Source organism: Scyliorhinus torazame, chromosome 2, assembly GCF_047496885.1.
Source record: "Scyliorhinus torazame isolate Kashiwa2021f chromosome 2, sScyTor2.1, whole genome shotgun sequence".
Classification (NCBI taxonomy): Eukaryota; Metazoa; Chordata; class Chondrichthyes; order Carcharhiniformes; family Scyliorhinidae; genus Scyliorhinus; species Scyliorhinus torazame.
Genome location: NC_092708.1, coordinates 131,251,905 through 131,277,390, shown reverse-complemented (window position 1 = coordinate 131,277,390; position 25,486 = coordinate 131,251,905). Strand labels below are relative to the sequence as shown.

The following is a 25,486-nucleotide window of genomic DNA, read 5'->3' as shown; positions in this document are numbered from 1 at the left end:
GATCCCTCACCTGGAGAATTTCCCTTGCCGCTGCCTCCCTCCGGAGCTGACCTGCTAACATACCTTATCTCCATATTCATAAACTGCACCCCTTGCTCTTCTCAGTTGGAGACCGTATCTTGTCGGCCGTCGGGGTACGCCACGTAGGCGTACTGAGGGTTAGCATGGAGCAGATGGACCCTCTCGACCAACGGGTCCGACTTGTTTTCGGAGCAGGATGGGTCTGGGAGCTGCAGCCAGGTCGGGAGCGAGGTCCCAGAGGAGGACTTCCTGGGGAAGACAAGGAGACGTTTGTGAGGTGTCTGATTGGTGGTCGTACAAAGCAGTGACCGGATGGAGTGGAGGGCGTCCGGGAGGACATCTTGCCAGCGGGAGACTGGGAGGTTCCTGAACCCCAGGGCCAGGAGGACGGTCTTCCAGACCGTTCTGTTCTCCCTCTCTACCTGTCCGTTACCCCGGGGGTTGTAATTGGTCGTCCTGCTCGAGGCGATGCCCTTGCTGAGCAGGAATTGACACAGTTTGTCGCTCATAAAGGAGGACCCCCTATCGCTGTGTATGTAAGCGGGGAACCCGAAAAGTGCAAAGATGCTATGGAAGGCCTTGATGACGGTAGTTGCGGTCATGTCGGGGCAGGGGATGGCGAATGGGAACCGGGAGTACTCGTCAATCACGTTCAGGAAGTACGTGTTGCGGTCGGTGGAGGGGAGGGGGCCTTTGAAGTCCATGCTGAGGCGTTCAAAGGGACGGGAAGCCTTTATCAGGTGCGCTTTCTCTGGCCGGTAGAAGTGGGGTTTGCACTTCGCGCAGATTTGGCAGTCCCTGGTGGCTGTCCTGACCTCCTCGATGGAGTAGGGCAGGTTGCGGGTCTTGACAAAATGGAAAAAGCGAGTGACCCCCGGGTGGCAGAGGTCCTCGTGGAGGGCTCGGAGGCGGTCCACTTGTGCGGTGGCACATGTGCCGCGGGACAGGACGTCAGGAGGCTCATTTAGCTTTGCGGGACGATACAAGATCTCGTAGTTGTAGGTGGAGAGTTCGATCCTCCACCGCAAGATCTTGTCGTTTTTTATCTTGCCCCGCTGTGCATTATCAAACATGAAAGCAACCGACCGTTGGTCAGTGGGGAGAGTGAATCTCCTGCCGGCCAGGTAATGCCTCCAATGTTGCACAGCTTCTACTATGGCCTGGGCCTCCTTTTCGACTGAGGAGTGGCGGATTTCGGAAGCATGGAGGATACGAGAGAAGAAGGCCACAGGTCTGCCCGCTTGGTTGAGAGTGGCCGCCAGAGCTGCGTTGGACGCATCGCTCTCGACTTGGAAGGGGAGGGACCCATTGATGGCGGTCATCATAGCCTTTGCAATGTCTGCTTTGATGCGGCTGAAGGCCTGGCGGGCCTCTATCGACAGGGGAAAAGCTGTGGATTGGATCAGGGGACGGCCCTTGTCCGTGTAGTTGGGGACCCACTGGGCGTAGTAGCTAAAAAAACCCTAGGCAACGTTTCAGGGCCTTGGGGCAGTGAGGGAGGGGGAACTCCATAAGGGGACGCAGCATGCATTCAGGGTCGGGGCCTATAACTCCATTTCGCACTACGTAGCCGAGGATGGCTAGACGGTCGGTGCTAAACATGCATTTATCCTTGGTGTATGTAAGGTTAAGGATTTTAGCGGTCTGGAGAAATTTTCGGAGGTGACGAATGTGATATAAAATAATTGTTTTAGAGATATTAGTTACTGTAATGTAGAGATAGGCCAGTCTCATTCTGGTGAGTTCACAGACAAAGGATTTCAGAACGCATGGCAAAGCAAGGAGGAGGTATGTCCAGATAAGGAGGAGAAAAGGATGCTGGGTAATAGGAGGCCAGAGGAAGGGATGATAAGTGAGCCAATCAGGATGTATGGCCAGGTCAGGAGGGGTATAGGGTGACCTATGGGAATCGTGTATGTGAAACTTGATGCCATTTGAATGTATTTGCAGAAATCCCTTTGTTTCCTTCTTCATTCGTTTCCCGGGGTCCAGGAGACTAGCTGTGTCCTGTGCCTGTGTGAAATGAATCAGACTTGCAAGTCAAATAAAATAACTAATGCTGTACCTGCAAATCCATCTCGACTTTTATTGAGGCCAGACTGACGGGTAAAGAAATTTTGATTTGTCAGAGGTTGGTGTCGTGGTCCTGCTGGTCATGGCCGCAGATGGTGACATTATCGAGATACGCGAATGTTGCCCGTAAACCGTACCGGTCAACCAATCAGTCCATCTCGCACTGGAAGACCGAGACCCCGTTAGTGACACCGAAGGGAACCCTTAAGAAGTGATAGAGTCGCCCATCTGCCTCGAAGGCAGTGTATTTGCGGTCATTAGTGCGGATGGGGAGCTGGTGGTAGGCGGACTTGAGATCCACTGTGGAGAAAACCTTATAATGCGCGATCCTGTTTACCAGGTCGGATATGCGGGGGAGAGGGTATGCGTCCAGCTGCGTAAACCTGTTGATGGTCTGACTGTAGTTGATGACCATCCTATGCTTCTCCCCCGTCTTTATCACCACTACTTGAGCTCTCCAGGGGCTGTTACTGGCTTCAATGACCCCTTCCCTCAGTAGCTTTTGGACCTCTGACCTAATAACGATCCGGTCCTGGGTACTGTACCGTCTGCTCCTGGTGGCAACGGGTTTGCAATCCAGGGTGAGATTCACAAACAGGGAAGCGGGTCGACCTTAAGGGTCGCGAGGCCGCAGACAGTAATGAGGGGTATAGGGCCGCCGAATTGGAAGGTCAGACTTTGAAGGTTACACTGGAAGTCTAAACCCAGGAGTGTAGCCGCGCAGAGGTGGAGAAGGAATTAGAGACGGAAATTTTTGAACTCCCTTCCCTGGACTGTGAGGTTTGCTACACAAAACCCCTTTATCTCCACTGAGTGCGAACCGGAAGCCAGGGAGATTTTTTGATTAATGGGGTGGATAAGGAGAGAACAGCGCCTTACCGAGTATGAAGCTCTCCATGCTCCCAGAGTCGATTAGGCAGGACGTCTCTGCCCGTTGATGAATACGGTCGTTGTAGCAGTTGAGAATGTTTAAGGCCATGACTGATCCAGAGTCACCGAGGCTAGTCGCAGCAGTTGAGAGTTCTCTTCGGGCAGTGCGTGGTCAGCTGAGCTGGGGTCCTTGGGGTTCATCCAAGATGGCGTCACCCATTGGTCGCACATGGCTGGGGGTGGACAAAATGCCTATCCCTCCAACGTGGCGTCCGCGGAACAAGATGGCGGCGCCCGGGGTCCTGGGATATGAAGATGGCGGCGACCGCTGGCCGCACGGGGCCCGTGGAGAAGTTAGTTGCGGTCCGCATTCGCCGCCGGAGACAGCGGCAACCGCCCGGGCCTGGCATACCCCCACGAAATGGCCCTTTTTGCCGCATCCCTTGCAGGTGGATGCGTGGGCCGGGCAGCGCTGGGGGCGGGGGGGGGGCTGCTTTGCCTGCCCGCAAAAGTAGCAGCAGAGCCCCTCGGGGTTGCCAGGCCGCCTTGCAGCGCAGGCCTGTGGGGGAATGGGGGAAGTCTCGGGGTTCGGGGTCGGCCGCGGAGGGGTTCCACGCTGCCCAGGGGGCTGCCACGCGGTCGGCAACGTAAGCGCGGGTGTTCCTGGAGGCCACGTCCAGGGAGTCTGCAAGGGCCCGTGCCTCCCTGAGACCCAGGATGTCCTTTTCTAACAGGCGCTGGCAGATTTGTGACGATAGCATACCTGCCACAAAAGCGTCCCGGACTAAGAGCTCCGTGTGTTCGCTTGCCGAAACTTGCGGGCAGCCGCAGTTTCTGCCCAACACCAGAAGTGCACGGTAGAATTCCTCCAGCGATTCCCCAGGGGTTTGTCGCCTTGTTGCAAGATGGTGCCGGGCGTAGACCTGGTTTACCAGGCGAATATAATGTCCTTTTAGCAGCTCTATTGCCGCATCGAAGTCTTCCGCTTCCTCGATAAGGGCGTAAATCTCCGGGCTCACCCTTGAATGCAGGACGTGCTGTTTCTGCTCTCCCGTGGGTGCGTTCTCGGCCGTCCCGAGATACTCTTTAAATCACGCCAGCCAGTGCTTCAAGATTGCCGCTGAGTTCGCCACGAGGGGGCTAAGTTGCAGACACTCGGGCTTGATTCGGAGCTCCATCCTTTCTTCTTAAAAGACTAGCTTATTAAATTGATGCACGATCAATGACCACTAAAGCGAGGTTATAGTCCAACTGAAGGCTTTAATAAGCTAAATGTTTCCCCCAGCAGCTCAGGTACAGAATGAAGGCCGCTGGGGCGGCACGGGTTCTTATACCCCGCCTATCAGGGCATAGCTATCATACATTCTACCAATAGAAAGCATACAGTTTCCACCAATGGTGCTTTAGCCTGTCAGGTACCCCCTTCGGGAACCTCAATTGGTCCAGGAACCGCCGTATCCCCTCTCCCCCCTCCGGAGATTCTGACTTGTATAGGTTCCCGTAGAAATCCCTAAAGACCTCATTTACTTTGGCTGAACTCCGCACCGTGTTTCCCCTTCTGTACCTGATTCCTCCAATTTCCCTCGCCGCCTCCTTACATAGCTGATGCGCCAACATCCGACTCGCCTTCTCCCCATACTCGTACGCTGCCCCTCGCACCTTCCTCCACTTGGCCTCAGCTTTCCCCGTAGTCAGCAAATCAAACTCCGTTTGGAGGCTCCGGCACTCCTTCAGCAGCCTCTGTTCAGGGGATTCCGCAGATCTCATATCCACCCTCAGTTTCTCCCCCACCAATCTCTCCCCCTCCATCCTCTCCCTCTTCTCCCTGTGAGCCCTGATTGAGATTAGCTCTCCCCTTACCACCGCCTTCAGCGCCTCCCAGACCACACTCACCGGTACCTCCCCATTATCATTGGCCTCTGTGTACCTTTGAATGCACCCCTGGACCCGCCCATAGACCTCCTCATACGCCACCAGTCCCACATCCATGCGCCACAGCGGGCGCTGGCCCCTCTCCTCCCCCAACTCCAGCTCCACCCAGTGCGGGACGTGGTCCGAAATCGCTATGGCCGAGTACTCCGTCCCCTCCACTCTTGGGATCAACGCCCTACTCACCACAAAGAAGTCTGTCCGTGAATAGGCCTCCTGCACTTGGGAAAAGGAGAACTCTCTTGCCGCTGGCCTGGCAAACCTCCACGGGTCCACTCCCCCATCTGATCCATAAACGCCCTCAGAATCTTGGCCGCAGCTGGCTTCCTGGCCGGCCTCAACCTAGATCGATCCAGTGCCGGGTCCAGTACCGTATTGAAGCCCCCCCCCCCATTATCAGGTTCCCTGCCTCCAGATCCGGGATCTGGCTCAGCATGCGCTTCATGAACCCTGCATCGTCCCAATTCGGGGCATATAAAATCACCAGCACCACCCGGGCCCCCTGCAGCCTCCCACTCACCATCACATAACAGCCCCCTTTATCCGCCACAATTCTCACCGCCTCGAAAGTCACCCGCTTGCTCACCAGGATTGCAACCCCCCTGTTCTTCGCATCCAGCCCAGAGTGAAATACCTGCCCCACCCATCCCTTCCTCAGCCTGATCTGATCCGCCACCTTCAGGTGCGTCTCCTGCAACATAGCGACGTCTGCCTTCAGTCCCTTTAAGTGCGCAAACACCCGGGTCCTCTTGAACGGCCCATTCAGGCCTCTCACGTTCCACGCGATCAGCCGGATCGGGGGACTACCTGCCCCTCCCCCCTGCCGACTAGCCATCACCTTTCTTAGGTCAGCCACGCACCCACACCTCCCGCACTCCCCAGCCTCCCAGACGGGGGCTCCCCGCCCCGACTCTCCCTCTTACCTCCAGCTCCCCCTCTTACCTCCAGCTCCCCCTCAGTCAGTACAGCAGCAACCCAGATCCCCCCCCCCCCCCCAACTCTCCCCTCCCCCGGCCAGGCAATTGCTTAGCCCATCTGCTCCCCCCATTGCACTCCCGTAAGTCAGCTGACTCCTGCTGACCCCGGCCACTCCCGCCTCTGCCGACGAACCCCCGATTGAATTCCCCCTCGAAGTCCGTCCCCCCTCCCCAACAAACCAGTGTGAGCTCCCGTCCGGCCCCCCCCCCTGTGTCGGGCCACGCCCCCCCCTTTTGCGTGGGAAAAAGCCCACGTTTGCTGCCTGGGCCGGCCCCGCCTCCTGTGGCGCAGCTCCATTCTCCTGCAGCCTCTCCCCGATTCCCAAAGGCCCAGGGCCTCCGGCCCCCACTGCCCCCTTCAGACGCGGGGAACAGCCCCTCCCAAATCAATACACATACCCAGAAAACACTCAAATCAAATCGCCCCTTCCCACTCCCCAGCATCCCCGTAACCTGCCACAAACCACTAATTTGAGTCCAGTTTTTCATTTTGGATGAAGGTCCACGCCTTGTCCGGCGTATAAAAATAGTGGGGTCCGTCCTGATGCATGACCCACAGCCGCGCTGGCTGCAACAGCCCAAACTTCACCCCCTTTCGATGGAGAACCGCCTTGGCCCGGTTGAATCCTGCCCTCTTCTTGGCCAGCTCTGCACTCCAGTCCTGGTAGATGCGGATTTCAACGTTCTCCCACCTGCTACTCCGCTCCTTCTTTGCCCACATCAGGACACACTCCCTGTCCGTGAAACGGTGAAACCTCACCACCACAGCCCTCGGCGGCTCATTTGTCCTCGGCCTCCTTGCCAGGACTCTGTGTGCCCCATCCAGCTCCCGGGGCCTCGGGAAGGCTCCCGTGCCCATCAGCGTGCCCAGCATCATAGCCACGTACGCCCCGACATCCGACCCCTCCACACCTTCAGGGAGACCCAGAATCTGCAGATTCTTCCTCCTCGACCTGCTTTCCAGGTCCTCAAACTTCTCCTACCATTTTTTGTGCAGCGCCTCGTGTGCCTCCACTTTTACCGCCAGGCCCAGGATCTCATCCTCGTTATCAGAGGCTTTCTGCTGCACCTCCTTAATCGCCGTTCCCTGCGCCCCCTGGGTCTCCACCAGCCTCTCGATCAACGCCTTCATAGGGGCCAGCATCTCCGCCTAGCAGCTTCTCAGAAACTCCTGCTGCTCCCAAGACCACTGATCCCACGCTGACTGGTCTCCACCCGCCGCCATCTTGCTTTTCCGCACCCGCTCTCCTCTCTTTTCCAGTGCCGCTTTTTTGACCGCTCCGCTCCTGGTCCACTCCATACAGTGCTGGGGGAACCTCACTGTTGCCTTCCCACACCAGGAATCGTCGTCCAAGTGCTGCTGGGGCTCCTTAAAAGGGCCCAAAAGTCCGTTCACGGCGGGAGCTGTCGAACGTGCGACCTACCCAGGCATAGCCGCAATCGGAACGTTTTTGGACCTTTTTAACCCGATGAACGAGCACCAAACTTGAAACATTCATACAAACCTGACCTCAGTCGATAGCTCGTCCAGTTTGGAATGTCGGTGGGCCACCTAACGAGATACAAAGGGAATGAAAATAAACTGAACAAACCCCCCACATCGGAGTTAATGGACCCACGTGGCAGTGTAAAGCCAAACATGGCGGACCTTGCAGTATCATCAACGATATCCCAGTCCTCGATGGAGAGGCTGATAGAGTTCATCGCAGTAGAACTCCAAAAACACAGAAAAGCAGTGAAGGAGGACTGGGTGTTGGCAATGGAGACGGCTATCAAAGCAGCGATGGCCCCCCTACATGGGTCAATGGACAGGGTGGAGCAGTGGCAAGAGTCCGGGAAGCGATGATCTGGGAAATGAAGAGGATGATCAAGGAGCAAGACGAACAAATTGCCTTAATTAATATTAACGACTTTTGCGATGACCCAAAATTTCCTGAAGTCCAGACTTGACGACCTGGAGAACCTCTCTCGACGCCAGGACATGCGGATCGTCGGGCTATCAGAAGGCACAGAAGGTAAGAGCCCAACCGAGTATATCTCGAAAATGCTTGGGAAGCTGGTGGGGGAGGGGGTCTTCACTAAACCTAGCCCCCCCCCCACCCCCTAGGTTTACCCAGCCCATAAGTCGCTTCACCAGAAGTCACGACATGGGGAAATCACTGCGGGCTGTAATCAGCAGACTCCACAAGTTCCAAGACAAGGAACATGTACTAAGATGGGCAAAGCCCACACTGACCTGCGATTGGAAGGGACACTTCATTTGTAAGTAGCCTGCACAGAATGCCCCAGGCCTTGGACACGCTGATCCAAAGCCGTAACCAACAACCCCAATGCCTCCACCGTAGATGCCACCCGTGTAGTGTCTGCCTGGGTGGCATGCATGACTGGCACCACCCCCTCCTTCTGCATGCAGATGGACTTCTCCATCTGCGCCTGCAGGTGCTGGATGCCCGCCGTCATCCCCTCTTGCAGTCCCTGGATCTCTGACTGCACCTGCACTGTGGCTGTGATTGGATGTTCCAGGAGCCTGGGACCCGTCTGGACGGCAGCTGGTTCCTGGGGCTGGCCAGCCTCCGACTGTCCGACCCCTTGGCTGTTCCTACCTCCACCTGCTGTACCGGATGCGATGTGTGGTGCGCACCAGCAGTGTCCCAGGATTTTGATTTGATTTGATTTATTGTCACATGTACTGAAGTACAGTGAAAAGTATTGAGCCTCTTCACTAATGTGCCCAGCCGAGGTGATAGTGGAGGGTGTAGGAGACAGCTGTGACGGAAAATTTGTGTTCTCCTCCGACCTGAGCTCCGGGGTATCCTGAGTCTCGGGCACAGGGCTGGTGTTCGGGCTGCTCCCCAATCAGTGCATAGATGTTTGGAGGGCACTGGCTCTGGCACTAGTTGGGGGGTGGGGGGGCTCTGGGTGGACCGGCCCCAACTCCGGCAGGTCTTGTAAGACACAAGACGACATGTATGATTAGACAGCGGACTGGAGGGGTGTGGGGGGGTGGTGAGGGGGGGGGGGGGGCACACATGTGTTATGGGGATCCGCAACTAAGCAGGGTCTCACTTGCTTGCCCGCCGAACTCTGCCTCGGCTATCTCCCTTTCCCGGATCCGGGCCGCTGATCACGTCCAGTATCCTCTGCTTGGGCATGGTGAATCGGTGCAGCTGTTGCGCCGTTTTGTCTGTCGTAAAACGCCACTGTTTCCACGCCTGCATAGGTACTTCGTTTCAAAATCGGAGAATCCAGCTCGTTGTCTTTTGGGATCCATCTAACTGTTTTTCAAAGGTGTTCTGAGCAATAACTACTGCTGAACAACAGATAAAAGATACATGTAACGTTATAATTGTCTCCGTTGTGATTAATTGCTAGATTTATTAAACTAGGTTTTAAAATAACTTGAAACATGTCATGTTATTTCGGCGTCTACCTTCACTCCATGGGCGCGATTCTCCACTCCCACGCCGGTTGGGAGAATCGCCTGGGCTGCAAAATTTCCGGGGGCACCGGTCCGACGCCCTCCCGCGATTCTCCCAAGCGGCGGGAACGGCCCGGTTGAGTTTCGCGGGCCGCAGGCCGGAGACACCCAAAATGGCGATTCTCCGGCACCCCCGCTATTTTGAGGCCCGGATGCGCCAAGCGGCCAGGCCAAAACGGCGGGTTCCCCCCCGGCGCCGTCCACACCTGGTCGCTGCAGTCGTAGGCGGTGCGTGAATGCTGGGAGGGCGGCCTGTGGGGGGGGCGAGGGGGGGTCCTGCACCGGGCTTCACCTGGAATGTGAATCGGTGCCCACCGATCGTCGGGCCGTCCTCTCTGAAGGAGGACCTCCTTCCTTCCGCGGCCCCGCAAGATCCGTCCGTCTTCTTGCGGGGCGGACGTAGAGGACGGCAACCGCGCATGCGCGGATGACGTCCGTTATGCGGCGCTGTCCGCGTCATCAATGCGGCGCCGCTTTTACGCGGGCGACAAGGCCTGCCGCGTGTAGATGACGTGGCTCCGATACTGGCCCATTGTCAGGGCCTGAATCGGTCGGGACCGGGGCCGTTCACGACGGCGTTTACGACGGCGCGGCACTTTGGCGTGGGAGTGAAGAATCCCGCCCCATGTATTTAAAGTTGCCACCCAGGTTGATAGGGTGGTGAAGAAGGCCTATGGAGTGTTGGCCTTTATTGGTAGAGGGATTGAGTTCCGGAGTCAGGAGGTCATGTTGCAGCTGTACAGAACTCTGGTACGGCCGCATTTGGAGTATTGCGTACAGTTCTGGTCACCGCATTATAGGAAGGACGTGGAGGCTTTGGAGCGGGTGCAGAGGAGATTTACCAGGATGTTGCCTGGTTATGGAGGGAAAATCTTATGAGGAAAGGCTGATGGACTTGAGGTTGTTTTCGTTGGAGAGAAGAAGGTTAAGAGGAGACTTAATAGAGGCATACAAAATGACCAGGGGGTTGGATAGGGTGGACAGTGAGAGCCTTCTCCCGCGGATGGAAATGGCTGGCACGAGGGGACATAACTTTAAACTGAGGGGTAATAGATATAGGACAGAGGTCAGAGGTAGGTTCTTTACGCAAAGAGTAGTGAGGCCGTGGAATGCCCTACCTGCTACAGTAGTGAACTCGCCAACATTGAGGGCATTTAAAAGTTTATTGGATAAACATATGGATGATAATGGTATAGTGTAGGTTAGATGGCTTTTGTTTCGGTGCAACATCGTGGGCCGAAGGGCCTGTACTGCGCTGTATTGTTCTATGTTCTATATGGTCCAATCCTTGGGCGTCATTCTCCGACCCCCCCGCCGGGTCGGAGAATGGCCATTGGCCGCCGTGAATCCCGCCCCCGCCCCCGCCGAAGTCTCTGGTACCGGAGATTGGGCAGGGGCGGGAATCGGGCCGCGCCGGTTGGCGGGACCCCCGCTGGATTCTCCGGCCCGGATGGGCCGAAGTCCCGCCCAGAAATTGCCTGTCCCACCGGCGTAAATCAAACCTGGTACTTACTGGCGGCATCAGGCGGCGTGGGCGGGCTCCGGGGTCCTGGGGGGGGGCGCGGGGCGATCTGACCCAGGGGGGTGCCCCCACGGTGGCCTGGCCCGCGATCGGGGCCCACCGATCCACGGGCGGGCCTGTGCCGTGGGGGCACTCTTTCCCTTCCGCCTCCACCACAGCCTCCACCATGGCGGAGGCGGAAGAGACTCTCCCCACTGCGCATGCGCGGGAAACTGACAGTGGCCGCTGACGCTCCCGCGCATGCGCTGGGAAACTGACAGCGCCCGCGCATGCGCCGCATTTCCGTGCCAGCTGGCGGGGCAACAAATGCCATTTCCGCCAGCTGGCGCGGCGGAAATCCCTCCGGCGTCTACCTAGCCCCTCAATGTCAGGGCTAGGCCGCCAAAGATGCGGAGCATTCCGCACCTTTGGGCCGGCGCGATGCCCGTCTGATTGGCGCCGTTTTTGGCGCCAATCGGCGGACATCGCGCCGTTGGGGGAGAATTTCGCCCCTTATTTTTGTCTGTGTAAAATCTCTAAAAGTGAATCGATTTTTGCTGTTTTCGTTTCCTGGTGGCTTTCTGACAATTGTTGCGATTCATTGCTGGTGTAGATTGATGACATCACAACAGCTTGATGCTGGGATTCCCCCATAAATAATTGTACAATCAAACGAAGGCTGAGTGAGGTAAAGTTCTCCCTACAGAAATCGCTAGATTGCCCTCCTTTGAGATCAGTGGCAAGCACCCTCGCTTCGCTGCTGACAGGAGAATTCGTGCCCATGTAAATACCAGGAAAAATTGCATTTTGCAAGTTTCTTTGTCCCGCTTTGGTGGCAGAGTCTTCAAGATTCCCTCGCTGTATCTAATTTCTGCCGATCTCTCCTTCTCCTCCATTCAGACACTCCCGAAAATGTACCTGTTTGACTCATGCTTTTGCTTTAAGGTCTCTGTGCAAGTTGTTTGTTCTTGGAACCTGACATTATAAATGAATGTGACATCAGGCCGCTGCCATTGTGCCGCTGATGCCCAGATTCTCCCGGGCGGGCGGGGCTGATTGGGGCGAGCATGCGCAGAACGTGATGGTTTTCGAGCGCGAGGGCGGCTAACGGTTGTTACCCGCCTGCAGCAGGTGGAGAGCCAGAGAGGGGCCAAGACATCCTAAAGGGTACGTAGCCCTCACATCCACCCGTTCCTCCCTTCCCCCGACTTCGATGGCTACTTTTCACATCTGGCCCACTGCGTACAGCTGACGGGAATGCGGTGGGGATCAGTCAACGGAGCTCTTTGAGATTTCAACCATCCAACGGATGACTCGGGGATGATCATCGGTGGGGTTGTGGAAAAGAGTTTCCGCGACAATGGGGATCAGTTGCGGGTCGAGTGAGCGATGTTTTAGAGATGGAGGTCAGTCGGCTTGGTGGGGAATTGGGTTTGAGATTTGAAACATGCCACCCTGTCAGAGACAACATCTTGGTCCAGCCTGGGCTACCCGTCAGGGTGTTTGACGTAAAGGGTGTTGGACGTGGGGCCAATATATCCATATTTAATTGTATATAATTTGCCAAAACACTGCAGTGTTTATCCTCCAGGAAGGATAATAGAATAATAGGATTTGACCAGGGTGAAGGAAGTGTGGTAATGGTCAATGTGGGTTATTTGACAGCTGTCGAAAAGAGTGGTTATGTGTGAATGCTTGTGAATCTCTGGTCCAAAGACATGAGTGTCCAAAGATGGAAGCTTGTACCTAAGAATGGTCTGGGTGGGAGCTGGTTGAATGACTTGATGTGGTGGATAATGGTGTCAGAAGCAGAGTGGTATAACAAGACAACAGCAGTGCCAATGTAATGATGACAGGAGAGCCAGAGGAAGAGAAGTTGAAATGGTACATTGAATTGAAGAGGAAGCTGTGAAGGGAAGTTTTCCACAGGGTGAACAGTAATGTAGGGAAGTTGATGATTAATGATTAGTTTTGGTTTAGTTTACACAAAATCAAACCAATATTAACCAATATGGTTAGGCACTGAATTCCTTTAAAATGTATTTTATTCCAAACTTATATAAACAATCCGGGAAGCAAACTCCTCAGCACCCAACTATACAGTTTGTAAGCTGGTTAGGGGCTGGTTTAGCACAGTGGGCTAAATTGCTGTCTTATATAACAGTGCCAGCAGTGTGGGTTCAATTCCCGTACCAGCCTTCCCGAACAGGCGCTGGAATGTGGTGACTAGGGGCTTTTCACAGTAACTTCATTGAAGCCTACTCGTGACAATAAGCAATTATTATTATTGTACAAGTTATTTTCCCTTTTTCAACCTCTCCTCCTCCCACCCCGGTCTGGCCAGTAGAAGTGCGGTTTACACTCCGCACAGACCTGGCAGTCTCTGGTGACAGCCCTGACTTCCTCGATGGAGTAGGGCAGATTGTGGGCCTTAATGAAGTGATAAAAGCGGGTGACCCCTGGGTGGCAGAGATCGTCGTGCAGGGTCCGGAGTCGGTCCACTTGTGCGCTGGCCCATGTACCTCGGGACAGGGCATCGGGGGGCTTGTTGAGCTTACCGGGGCGATACAAAATCTCGTAATTAAAGGTGGAGAGCTCGATCCTCCACCGCAAGATCTTATCATTTTTGATCTTACTTTGATCTGTGTATTGTTAAACATGAAGGCAGCCGACCGTTGGTCTGTGAGGAGAGTGAATCTCCTGCTGGCAAGGTAATGCCTCCAGTGCCGCACAGCTTCAATGATAGCTTGGGCCTCCTTTTCGACGGAGGAGTGCTGAATTTCGGAGGCATGGAGGGTGCGGGAAAAGTATGCCACGGGCCTGTCTACCTGGTTGAGGGCGGCGGCCAGAGTGATGTCTGATGCATCACTCTCGACCTGGAGGGGGAGCGTCTCGTCGACCGCCTGCATCGCGGCCTTGGCGATGTCGGCCATGATACGGTTGAAGGCATGGTGAGCCGCGGCCGTCAGTGGGAAACCGGTGGAGTGGATGAGTGGGCGGCCCTTGTCCGCATAGTTAGGGACCCACAGGGCGTAGTACGAAAAGAACCCCAGGCATCGTTTGAGGGACTTGGCGCAGTGGGGAAGAGGGAGATCCATGAGGGGGCGCATGCGATCGGAGTCGGGCCCTAGAACTCCGTTCTGAACCACATAGGCGAGGATGGCTAATCGGTTCGTGCTGAACACACACTTCTCCTTGTACATAGAACATAGCACATTAGGTTAGGTTGAGGAGTTTGGCGGTGTGGAGGAATTTGGAAAGGTAAGCGTCGTAGTCCTGCTCGTCGTGGCCGCAGATGGTGATGTTATCCAGGTACGGGAAAGTGGCCCGCAGTCCGTACCCATCAACCATTCGGTCCATCTCTCGTTGGAAGACGCTGAAGGGAACCCTAAGGAAATGGTAAAGGCGGCCGTCCGCTTCAAACGCGGTGCACGGGCGGTCCGCCTTGCGAATGAGGAGCTGGTGGTAGACAGATTTCAGGTCCACTGTCGAGAAGACCCGGTACTGTGCAATCTGATTGACCTTATCAGATATGCGTGGGAGGGGGTACGCGTTGAGCTGCGTGTACCGATTGATGGTCTGACTGTCGTCAACGTCAAAGAACAAAGAAAAGTCCATCCTGTTTTTCTCCCCCGTTTTCACCACTACCACTTGGGCTCTCCAGGGGCTGTTGCTGGCCTCGATGATACCTTCCCGCAGCAGCCGCTGGACCTCAGACCTGATGAAGGTCCTGTCTGGGCGCTGTACCGTCTGCTCCTGGTGGCGACGGGTTTGCAATCCGGGGTGAGGTTTGCAAACAGAGAAGGCGGGTCGACCTTGAGGGTCGTGAGGTCGCATACAGTAAGGGGTGGTAGGGGCCCGCCAGATTTAAGGGTTATGCTCTGGAGGTTGCACTGGAAGTCCAGGCCGAGTAGCAAGGCAGCGCAGAGGTTGGGGAGGACGTAGAGCCGGAAGCCGCTGAACTCTACGCCCTGAATGGTGAGAGTGACGATGCAGTACCCCCGGATAGCCACGGAGTGGGATCCAGAGGCCAGGAAGATTCTTTGGTTAATGGGGTGTACCGCGAGGGAGGAGCGCCTTACCGTATCGGGGTGAATGAAGCTCTCGGTGCTCCCGGAGTCCAGAAGGCAGGATATCTCATGCCCGTTGACCTTCACCTTGTCGACGCGGTCGCGAGGTTGTGCGGTTGGGACTGGTCGATCAAGGCTGGTCGTCGGCGGTTGCAGGCAATGAACGGCCCGATGAGGTGTCCGGTGGGCAGTGGTCCCGAGGCGGGGAAAATGGCGGCGCCCACGGGCCGCACGTGGTCTGAGGCAAGGAAGATGGCGGCACCCACTGGCCGCACGCGGGGGTTGCAGGGACAATAGCGGCGATTGAGCGGGCTTGGCACACTGCAGCGAAATGTCCTTTCTTGCCACAGGCCTTGCAGAGCGCACTCCGCGCCGGGCAGCGCTGGCGGGTGTGTTTTGTCTGTCCACAGAAGTAGCACTTGGGTCCCCCGGGGTTGGTTGGCTGCTGCGCGGTGCAGGCGTGGGGTTGGCTGGGGACGACGCTGATGGGGTCCACGATGGGGTGGCCGCTGGCGGGGTCCACGATGCCCAGGAGGGATGGGCTGTGCAGTCGGGGGCATATGCCTGTATGTTGTGTGAGGCGACTGTGAGTGAGAGCTTGGTCGCCGCGAGGTCAAACGTAGCCCCTTCTAAGAGGCGCTGGCGGATGTAGGCTGACCGTATGCTCATTATGAACGCGTCTCTCATTAGCAGGTTAGAATGTTCAGCAGCCGAAACGGCCTGGCAATCACAATCTCTCACCAGGGCAAGCAGGGCACGCCAGAAATCTTCCACAGTCTCACCGGGAAATTGGTGCCGCGTGGATAGGAGGTGCCTGGAGTAGATCTTGTTGGTATGCTGAGCATAGTTCTCCTTCAGTAGCGCCTTGGCCTCTGCGTAGGTAGGCGCGTCCTGGATGAGGGGAAAGACATCGGAGCTCAGCCCCGTGTACAGAATCTGGAGTTTCTGTGCTTCTGAGATTTGATCTGTCGCAGATCCGATGTGTACTTCAAAGCAAGCTAGCGAAGTCCTTTTTGGCATTGTCTGCTTGAGGATGCAGTTGCAGGCGATCCGGCTTGATGTGGAGATCCATCTTTGTAAAATCTCTGTGTAATAAATTGATGCACTATCAATTATGACGAGACGAGAGTAGAAAGTAATCGAGGCTTTATTACACAGAGATGTGTGGCCTTCTACAGCTGCTGCCGAAATGGCTGCAGTTCGGCGAGCACACACATTTATACTCTGCCTACTGGGCAGAGCCAGCAGGCAGGGATCTACCCCCGTATCTGTAGTACAGGGGCCTTACCGTAATACCCTCGTATGCAGTGCAGTATTTACAATATAATACAACAGTGGTGACTACCACAATGACTATGTCCTTATTTCTTTCCATAGGAAGTTTTTGAGCTGCAGGTACCTGAATTCGTTGCCCCCTGTTGAAATCTTTCCATCAGTTCATCCAGTGTTGTGACCCTACCGTCCGTGTACAGATCGCTCACTGTCAGTGTCCCCGGTCCTGCCTCCACCTATGAAAGGAGGCATCTGTGAGCACCGGCGCAAACCTGTGGTTGTTGCAGATGGGGGCCTTATCGGACATTTTGGTTAGGCCGAAGTGTTGTCGCAGCTGGTTCCACGCCTGGAGTGTTGCCACAAAACTGGGCTGTTTGAATACTTCTTGGGAGGGGGTGGGAGTGCCGCCGTGGCTAGAGCCCGGAGGGAAGTCCCCTTGCAGGAGTCCTCCTCCGCAAGCACCTACTCGGCTTCCGGCTCCTTTATCCACCCCATTATTCTTTGTGCTGTTGCTGCCCAGTGGTAGTACTGCAGGTTTGGGAGGGCTAGTCCCCCCATGGATTTTGTTTTCCGTAGGGCCGTCTCTGGGATCCTTGCATCCCCCCCCCCCCCCCCCCCAACTACACGAACACCATAATTAATTTGTCCAGTGAATTGAAAAAAGCCTTGGGGATATAGATCAGGATGGCTCTCAGTAGGAAGAGGTACCTGGGCAGCACGTTCATTTTGATCATCTGCATTCTCCCCGCCAGGGAGAGTGGGAGTGTGTTCATTCTCTGCATGTCCTTTTTAACTTCCTGTGTCAGACTTGTCCAATCATGGGCGATTTGGATCCCCAGGCAGCAGAATTTGTGCAAGGCCTGATTAAGCGGCAGTCCCATCAGCTCTGCCCCTCCACCTTGCGGGTTCACCGGGAAGATCACACTTTTGCTCATGTTAAAGTTTGTAGCCTGAGAAGGCTCCAAACTCTTTCAGGAGCGCGATGAATCCTTCCATGCTACTTTGTGGGTCCGAGATGTAGAGGAGCAGGTCATCCGCGAAGAACAAGAGTCTATGTTCTCTGCCTCTTCTTCGGATCCCCTTCCAGTTCTTTGTTGTTCTGAGCACAATCGCTAGTGGCTCGATCGCTAGGGCGAACAGCAGCGGGGATAATGGGCACCCCTGCCTCATGCCCCTCTGCAGCTGAAAGTAATTAGAGCTGCTGGTATTTGTCCGTACGCTCACCGAAGGAGCATTATACAGGAGTTTCACCCACGCGGCATATCCTGGTCTGAGCCAAACTGCTCCAGTACCTCTATAAGGTACTTCCATTCGACTCTGGTGACGGCAATTTCTGTGTCTAGGGAGATGATCACCTCAGGCATTCTATTGCCGAATGGGGTCATGATCACTTTCAGCAGGCGCCTGTGGTAGTCACCACTGTTGTATTACATTGTATATATGGGTATTATGGTAAGGCCCCTGTACTACAGGTACGAGGGTAGATCCCTGCCTACTGGTTCCGCCCAGTAGGCAGAGTATAAATGTGTGTGCTCTCCGAACAGCAGCCATTTCGTCAGCTGCTGTAGGAGGCCACATATCTCTGTTTAATAAAGCCTCCGTTACATTCTACTCTCATCTCGTCGTAATTGATAGTGCATCAATTTATTACACAGATTTTTCAGAGATGGACCTCCGCATCAAGCCAGATCGCCTGCAGCTGCATCCTCAAGCAGACAACACCAAAAAGGACTTTGAACATTGGCTAGCTTGCTTTGAAGCATACATCGAGTCTGCGCCAGACCCAATCTCAGAAGCTCCAGATTCTGTACACACAGCTGAGCTCCAACGTTTTTCCCCTCATCCAAGGCGCGCCTACCTACGCAGAGGCCATGGCGCTACTGAAGGAGAATTACGCTCAACAGGCCAACAAGATCTACGCCAGGCACCTCCTGTCCACGTGGCACCAACGTCCTGGTGAGTCTGTGCAAGATTTCTGGCGGGCCCTGCTCCCCCTGGTGAGAGACTGTGACTGCCAGGCCGTTTCGGCCACTGAACATTCTAACCTGCTAATGAGAGACACGCTCGTTACAGGCATAGTGTCTGACTACATCAGCCAGCGCCTCTTAGAAGGGGCCATGCTTGACCTCGCGGCAACCAAGAAACTAGCGCTCTCGCTCACGGTTGCCTCACGCAACGTACAGGCATATGCCCCCGACCGCACAGCCCACCCCCCTGTGCATCGTGGACCCCGCCAGCAGCCACCCCATCATGGACCCCATCAGCGACCGCCCTCACCCAACCCCACTCCTGCGCCGCGCGGCAGCCAACCAACCCCGGCGGACCCAAGTGCTATTTCTGCGACAGACAAAACTCCTCTGGCAGTGCTGCCCAGCGCGGAGCGCGCTCTGCAAGGCCTGTGGCAAGAAGGGACATTACGCTGCAGTGTGCCATGCCCGCTCAATCGCCGCTATTGTCCTGGCACCCCCCACGTGCGGCCAGTGGGCACCGCCATCTTCCTCTCCTCACAACACGTGCGGCCCGTGGACGCCGCCATCTTGCTTGCCTCAGAAACAATGGGCGCCGCCATCTTGCCTGTCCCAGGACACGTGCCACCCGTGGGCGCTGCCATCTTACCCGCCTCAGGACCCCTGCCCGTCGGGCACCTCATCGGGCCGCTCATCGCCTGTAACCGCCGCCGACCAGCCTCGCCTCGGTCACGATCGACCAGTCTCGACCGCACAACCTCGCGACCGCTTCAACAAAGGTGAAGGTCGATGGGCACAAGATATCCTGCATTCTGGACTCCGGGAGCACTGAGGGCTTCATCCACCCCGATAAGGTAAGGCCCTGCTCCCTCGCGGTACACCCCGCTAATCAAAGAATCTCCCTGGCCTCCGGATTCCACTCCGTGGCGATCCGGGGGTACTGCACCGCCACCCTCACCGTCCAGGGCGTAGAGTTCAGCGGCTTCCGGCTCTATGTCCTCCCCAGCCTCTGCGCTGCCTTGCTACTCAGCCTGGACTTCCAGTGCAACCTCCAGAGCCAAACCCTGAAATTTGGCGGGCCCCTACCACCCCTTACTGTTTGCGGCCTCGCGACCCTTAAGGTCGACCCGCCTTCCCTTTTTGCAAACCTCACCCCGGATTGCAAACCCGTCGCCACCAGGAGCAGACGGTACAGCGCCCAGGACAGGACCTTCATCAGGTCTGAGGTCCAGCGGCTGCTGCGGGAAGGTATCATCGAGGCCAACAACAGCCCCTGGAGAGCCCAAGTGGTAAGTGGTCAAAACCGGGGAGAAAAACAGGATGGTCGTTGACGACAGTCAGACCATCAATCGGTACATGCAGCTCAACGCGTACCCCCTCCCACGCATATCTGATATGGTCAATCAGATTGCACAGTGCCGGGTCTTCTCGACAGTGGACCTGAAATCTGCCTACCACCAGCTCCCCATCCGTAAGGCGGACCGCCCATACACTGCGTTTGAAGCAGACAGCCTTTACCATTTCCTTAGGGTTCCGTTTGGCGTCACCAACGGGCTCTCGGCCTTCCAACGGGAGATGGACCGAATGGTTGACCGGTACGGGCTGCGGGCCACTTTATACTGGAGATATGGGTATTCCGGTAAGGCAGGTACCACAGGTATGGGGGTAGATCCCTGCCTGCTGGTGCCGCCCAGTAGGTGGAGTATAAATGTGTGTGCTCTTCGAACAGCAGCCATTTCGTCAGCTGCTGTAGGAGGCCACACATCTCTGTGTAATAACGCCTCCATTACATTCTACTCTCGTCTCATCGTAATTGATAGTGCATCAGCGCCTGATGTTCGATGTTAGCTGTGTACCTTTGACAAAAGCCCGTTTGATCTTCTGCAACCACATCTGGTACGCAGTTCTCCAGCCTCTTGGCTAGGATCAATACTTTGGCATCTATGTTTAGTGACGAGATGGGTCTGAAGGAAACACACTCTGTTGGGTCTTTGTCCTTTTTAGGTATTAGCGAGATTGAGGCTTGTGCCAGTGTAGGGGGCAGCATGCCCCTTGTCAGCGAGTCTGTGAACATCTCCCGTAGGTGCACGGCCAGTGCTGTCGTGAATTGTTTGTAGAAGTCTGCCGGGAAGCCGTCCGGTCCCGGCGCCTTCCCGCCTGCACGGAGCCAATACTCTCCATGACCTCTCCCTGTTCTAACGGTGCTTCCAGGCCCTGTTTCCTGTCATCCCCCACAACTGGTATATCCAGTCCATCGAGGACCCACTTCATTCCCGAGTCCTCTGCTGGGGGCTCCGAGGTGCACAGCCCCTGGTAGAAGGCCTTGACCTTGTCTGGGTTTGTTTCTAGTGTACCACTGTTATCCCTAATTTGTGTGATTTCCCTTGTGGCTACCTGCTTTCTCAGCTGGTGCACCAGCAGGCGGCTGGCTTTGTCTCCATATTCATATAGGATCCACCGTGCCTGGCGGAGCTGGTGCACCGCGCTCCTCGTGGGGAGCAGGTAAAAGTCCATCTGTAGCTTTTTCCTCTCTGCCAGGAGGTCTACGGTTGTGGCCTCTGAGTATTGCTGGTCCTCCTCCAGTATGGAGTCAACTAGCTGTTGCCTAGCCGCCCTCTCTTCCCTGCCTATTCATGCTTTAAAAGCAATAATTTCTCCCCTGATCACAGCCTTTAGCGCCTCCCAGAGGGCGAGGCTTCCCCGTTCTGGTTGTTCTTTTTGTATTTGTCTATGGCCTGTGATATTTTCTCGCTGAAGGCCTTTTCCTTCCAACCTCCATGTTGGGCACTGCCTGTCTCCAACCTCACACCCATATAATGTGAAGCATGGTCGGAGATTACAATTGCAGAGTATTCTGCCCTGACTAGCCCCGAAAGCAGCGATTTCCCACTACAAAGAAGTTGATCCTTGAGTATACATTGTGCACTGGGGTGAAGAAGGAGAACTCCCTGTCCCCTGGGTGGGTGAATCGCCATGGGTGTACCACCCCCATCTGCTCCATAAAGAGACTGAGCTCCTTTGCATGCAGGAGTTCTTCCCGTTTTGGGGTTCCACCTGTCCACCTGTGCGTTCTGTGTGCAGTTAAAGCCCCCCCCCCCCCTCCCCTCCCCATGATCAGTCGGTGCGTGTCTATGTCGCGGATTTCCGCTATGGACTTTTTTAGAAATTCCGTGTCGTCCCAGTTGGGACCGTAAACGTTAACGAGGACTACCCTTGCCGCGTCTAGGACCCCGCTGATCATGACGTACCGTCCCCCTGGGTCCGTAATCATCCTTGTCGCCGTAAACATCATCCTCTTATTAATTAGTGTGGTTACCCCCCTGGCCCTCGTCACGTAGCAGGAATGGTAGGTCTATTCCACCCAGCCCTTCCTTACCGCAGTCGGTCCTTCTCCCTCAGGTGCTTCTCTTAGAGGAAGACTCAGGTTGGTGAAGACTCTGGATCTTTTCACTGGGCCGTTAAGCCCCCAGACATTCCAGGTGACTATCCTGGTGGGTTTCTTTTTGTCCCCCCCCATCTGTGGGATTAACCATGCTTATCTGTTGGACATGCCCCCAGCACTCCGGGATTTCCCTTCACCCAGGTACTGTACTAGGTGGTTGCTGTTGTTCCGGGCCCCGGTTGTGGCCTGTTGTAGCCTGTCTAACGTTATCAATCTGCCGGTATCTATGTCTTTTTTTTTAAATTTAAAGTACCCAATTCATTTTTCCAATTAAGGGGCAATTTAGTGTGGCCAATCCACCTAGCCTGCACATCTTTGGGTTGTGGGGGCGAAACTTACGCAAACACGGAGAATGTGCAAACTCCACACGGACAGTGACCCAGACCCACGATCGAACCTGCGACCTCGGCGCCGTGAGGCAGCAATGCTAATCACTGCGCCACCGTGCTGCCTACCCCCTCCCCCCCCCCTCCTCCCTTCCAGGCCATGTCCCCTTGTTGGGGCGCACTGCAGCCTCTGTCTTTTGCTATCCTGCTAGTGTGGTGACTCCCCACCCGGGGGTTACTGTCCTTTCCTCGCCTGCTCTTTGGAATTCGTACCCGTTCTATCCCCCATCTTAACCTGTACTTTTCTGGGCGCCATTCCGCATTCCCTCTGTCGATACTTTCATTGTCCAGAACAAAGCCATGTGGTCTCTTTGGTGGTGGCTTGCTGTTAGTCATACAAGTTATACAAGAGCCTGTTTAGCACAGGGCTAAATCGCTGGCTTTGAAAGTAGACCAAGGCAGGCCAGCAGCAGGGTTCAATTCCCGTAACAGCCTCCCCGAACAGGCGCCGGAATGTGGCGACTAGGGGCTTTTCACAGTAACTTCATTTGAAGCTTACTTGTGACAATAAGCGATTTTCATTTTTTTCATTTCAAGTTCTCTCCCCCTCCCCATATTAGCAAATTGCAGCGTTGCCGTTTCTTCCCGTGGGCTCCTCATCGCTTTCCCTGTTGCCGCTTCTCCAGCCTGCATTCAGCGACAAACCTATCCGCCTCCGCCGAGACCGTAAAGAAATATTCTTTGCCCTGGTATGTGACCCAGAGCTTGGCTGGCTATAGCATATCAAATCGTATGCCGCTCTTGTAGAGTGCAGTCTTTGCCTTGTTGAACTCGGCCCGGTGCTTGGCCAGGTCAGCCCCAAAGTCCTGATATATTCTTATCTTATGTCTTTCCCAGCTGCAGTTTTTGGACTGCCCCCAGCGCAGGATTCTCTCCCGGTCTTGGTACAGGTGGAATTCGCTATCATTGCCTTGGTTCGTCCCCGGCTTAGGGCTTTGGTCATAGCGGCCGATATGCTCTGTGTATTTCTGGTGGGTTGGGGAAGGTCTCCCTACCCACCAAGTTGCCCAGCATTTGGGACACATAGTTTGTAAGGTCCCTACCTTTGAATCTTATGAGGAAAGGCTGATGGACTTGAGGTTGTTTTTGTTAGAGAGAAGAAGGTTAAGAGGAGACTTAATAGAGGCATACAAAATGATCAGGGGGTTAGATAGGGTGGACAGTGAGAGCCTTCTCCCGCGGATGGAAATGGCTGGCATGAGGGGACATAGCTTTAAACTGAGGGGTAATAGATATAGGACAGAGGTCAGAGGTAGGTTCTTTACGCAAAGAGTAGTGAGGCCGTGGAATGACCTACCTGCTACAGTAGTGAACTCGCCAACATTGAGGGCATTTAAAAGTTTATTGGATAAACATATGGATGATAATGGCATAGTGTAGGTTAGATGGCTTTTGTTTTGGTGCAACATCGTGGGCCGAAGGGCCTGTACTGCGCTGTATCGTTCTATGTTCTATGTTCTATGAACCCCTCTGGCAGGCCCACGATCCTTAAATTTTGCCACCTCGAACAGTTCTCTTGGCCCTCGACCTTTCCTTTTAGGCTGCCCTGTGTTGCGACCAGCCTCGCCACCTCTTTTTCTAGTGCGACTCTTTCCAGGTCTGTGATCGTCGCTTCCTGGGCCTCCAATCTCTTTTTCGCTTTATCCAGTTCGAGCTGCATGTGTGCCACGGCTTCGGCTAACGCACCCTTCACCACTGTCTGGATGTTTTTTTGTTTCTTCCCTGTGTTCCTTAGCGCTTCGGAAAGGAACGGCATCCAGCCACCCACTTTGTGGGCGGCTGGTCGGCCCCTCTCGCTCCGGCAAAACTTGGGTTTCGCTGCTTTGTGCACCGATCGGCCGGTCCATTCGCTTTCATTCCAGGCTCTTTCCACTTCTGATCTCTGCTCGGCCCTGGAGTGACTTTTGCCAGGCATTTCTTTTCTCTTCTCTCCTTTTCCCATCGATTAAGATCGGGGAGATGAGTTAAGTTTTGAAGCAATTTTCCGGTGAAAGGTGGCAGGTCTGCGGGATGAGAGCCACCTGATGTGCGACTTCTCAGCACATCCTCGTCACTGGAAGTCCGAAGATCTTGTAGTCTGTACTGAGGAATAGACCGGTCGCCAGTTTTTAAGGCGGTAGAGATTCCCCCCCCCCCCCGCCCCCCCCCACCCCCACCTCTTTGGCAGTGTGGTAATAGTTGCCCTGTGCTACGAGAGGGGCATCTCCCCGTTCGCGATACTTTCCCCAGGACCCCAGCGTGGTGGCTCCCCAGGAAGTCTCAGAACGCCCTGAAGAACTCCACGGTCAGTTGGTCCAGCCCTGGGGTTATGCCCCTGGAAAGGCTATTGAGGGCCCTGGTCAGTTCTTCCAGGCTTAAAGGAGCATCAAGCCTCTGGGCGCCCTCCGGGCCGACCTGTGGTAGGTCCTCCCACAAAACCCTGCAAGCATCCTCACTGGACGGATCCGGGGAGAAGAAGGCCCTGTAGAAGCTTCGGATTTGGGCCCTGCCTTCCTCTGGATCCGAGATGAGGGGCCCATCGTCAGCCAACAGCGTAAGGAGCTGCTGATTGACCCAGCACCTTTTTTCCAGCGAATAGAAAAAGGGGGAGCCGCGGTCCATGTCAATGATGATATGGATCCACGACCTCACGTACGCACCACTGGAACAGACAGGTTGCAGGTCCCAAAGCGCGCCTTCTTCTCTCTGAACGCCAGTCCCAGGGCTGGGTTCTCATCGGTTGACTGAGACGTGACTCCAGGTTGAGCACCTCCTTCTCCAATTCTTCACCCTGGATTTCTGCCTCTTTGTCGACCCCCTCACATACCCCTGACAGAAGGTACACACATGAGTCTTGCCTACGTCCCACCATAGCTTCAAGAAGGGGGAAGCTTCACCACTTCCTTCTCCAGCCGACCCAGAAACGCCAAACCGAGCCCAGGAACCGCTCATCCTAGCAGCAGGTTGTTACAGTGCGTGGACTGCGACTGAGCACGAGACAGGGCGCGTCCCACCCACACGAGGCGGTGATTCTAGCAAAGGAGACGCGGAGCAGGTCCACCCTTGAAATGTAAAAGTGGTTGATTCTGGACATTCTAGAGAGGGGGGTTGGGGGGAGGGGGGGCGGTCCTTCACGCCACCACCGCCCAATGATCCTGAGGTCAGGGAGCCATCACAGCCCTCCGCCATTGTGAAAACGAAAAAATTGCACAGGGTAAATGAGCCCTCGGGGGTCCCACTCGCACTTGGCGCCAAGGCGTCCTGCTCAGGGGCCGTGACAGCTCAGGCTTCACTTTCTCCGTTTTCTCGCGGGGACAGGATGTGATGTCGAGAGGCAGGGGTTGAGGCGTCACCCTCTCTGCACTGTGGGGGAGTTCATGATGTTTTTCTACCCCCCCCCCTCCAAGGAGTGGCGCCCCTTACGCGGGTGGCCGGTACCGAGGAAACCTCCATCCTCTTCTCACTCACGGCCCTTGGCACTCTGCCCTCGGAGTCGGGACTTGGTGGCTTTAAGCATGGGC

At 55.4% G+C, this 25,486-nt stretch overlaps 1 protein-coding gene across 3 annotated transcripts in view; it reads left to right on the top strand.

Annotated features, from left to right (window-relative positions):
• Positions 1-11,919: 11,919 nt before the first annotated feature.
• The window catches only part of LOC140407796 (cytochrome c-like), a 57,515-nt gene continuing 43,948 nt past the window's right edge, over positions 11,920-25,486 (top strand). The window contains exon 1 of one of the 3 annotated variants that reach the window (XM_072495051.1): positions 11,920-12,016. The gene's annotated coding sequence lies outside the window, so the exon portion shown is untranslated. Of the gene's footprint in view, positions 12,017-12,057; positions 12,256-25,486 lie in introns of those variants that run through there. The other 2 variants (XM_072495052.1, XM_072495053.1) reach the window with 2 other exon arrangements.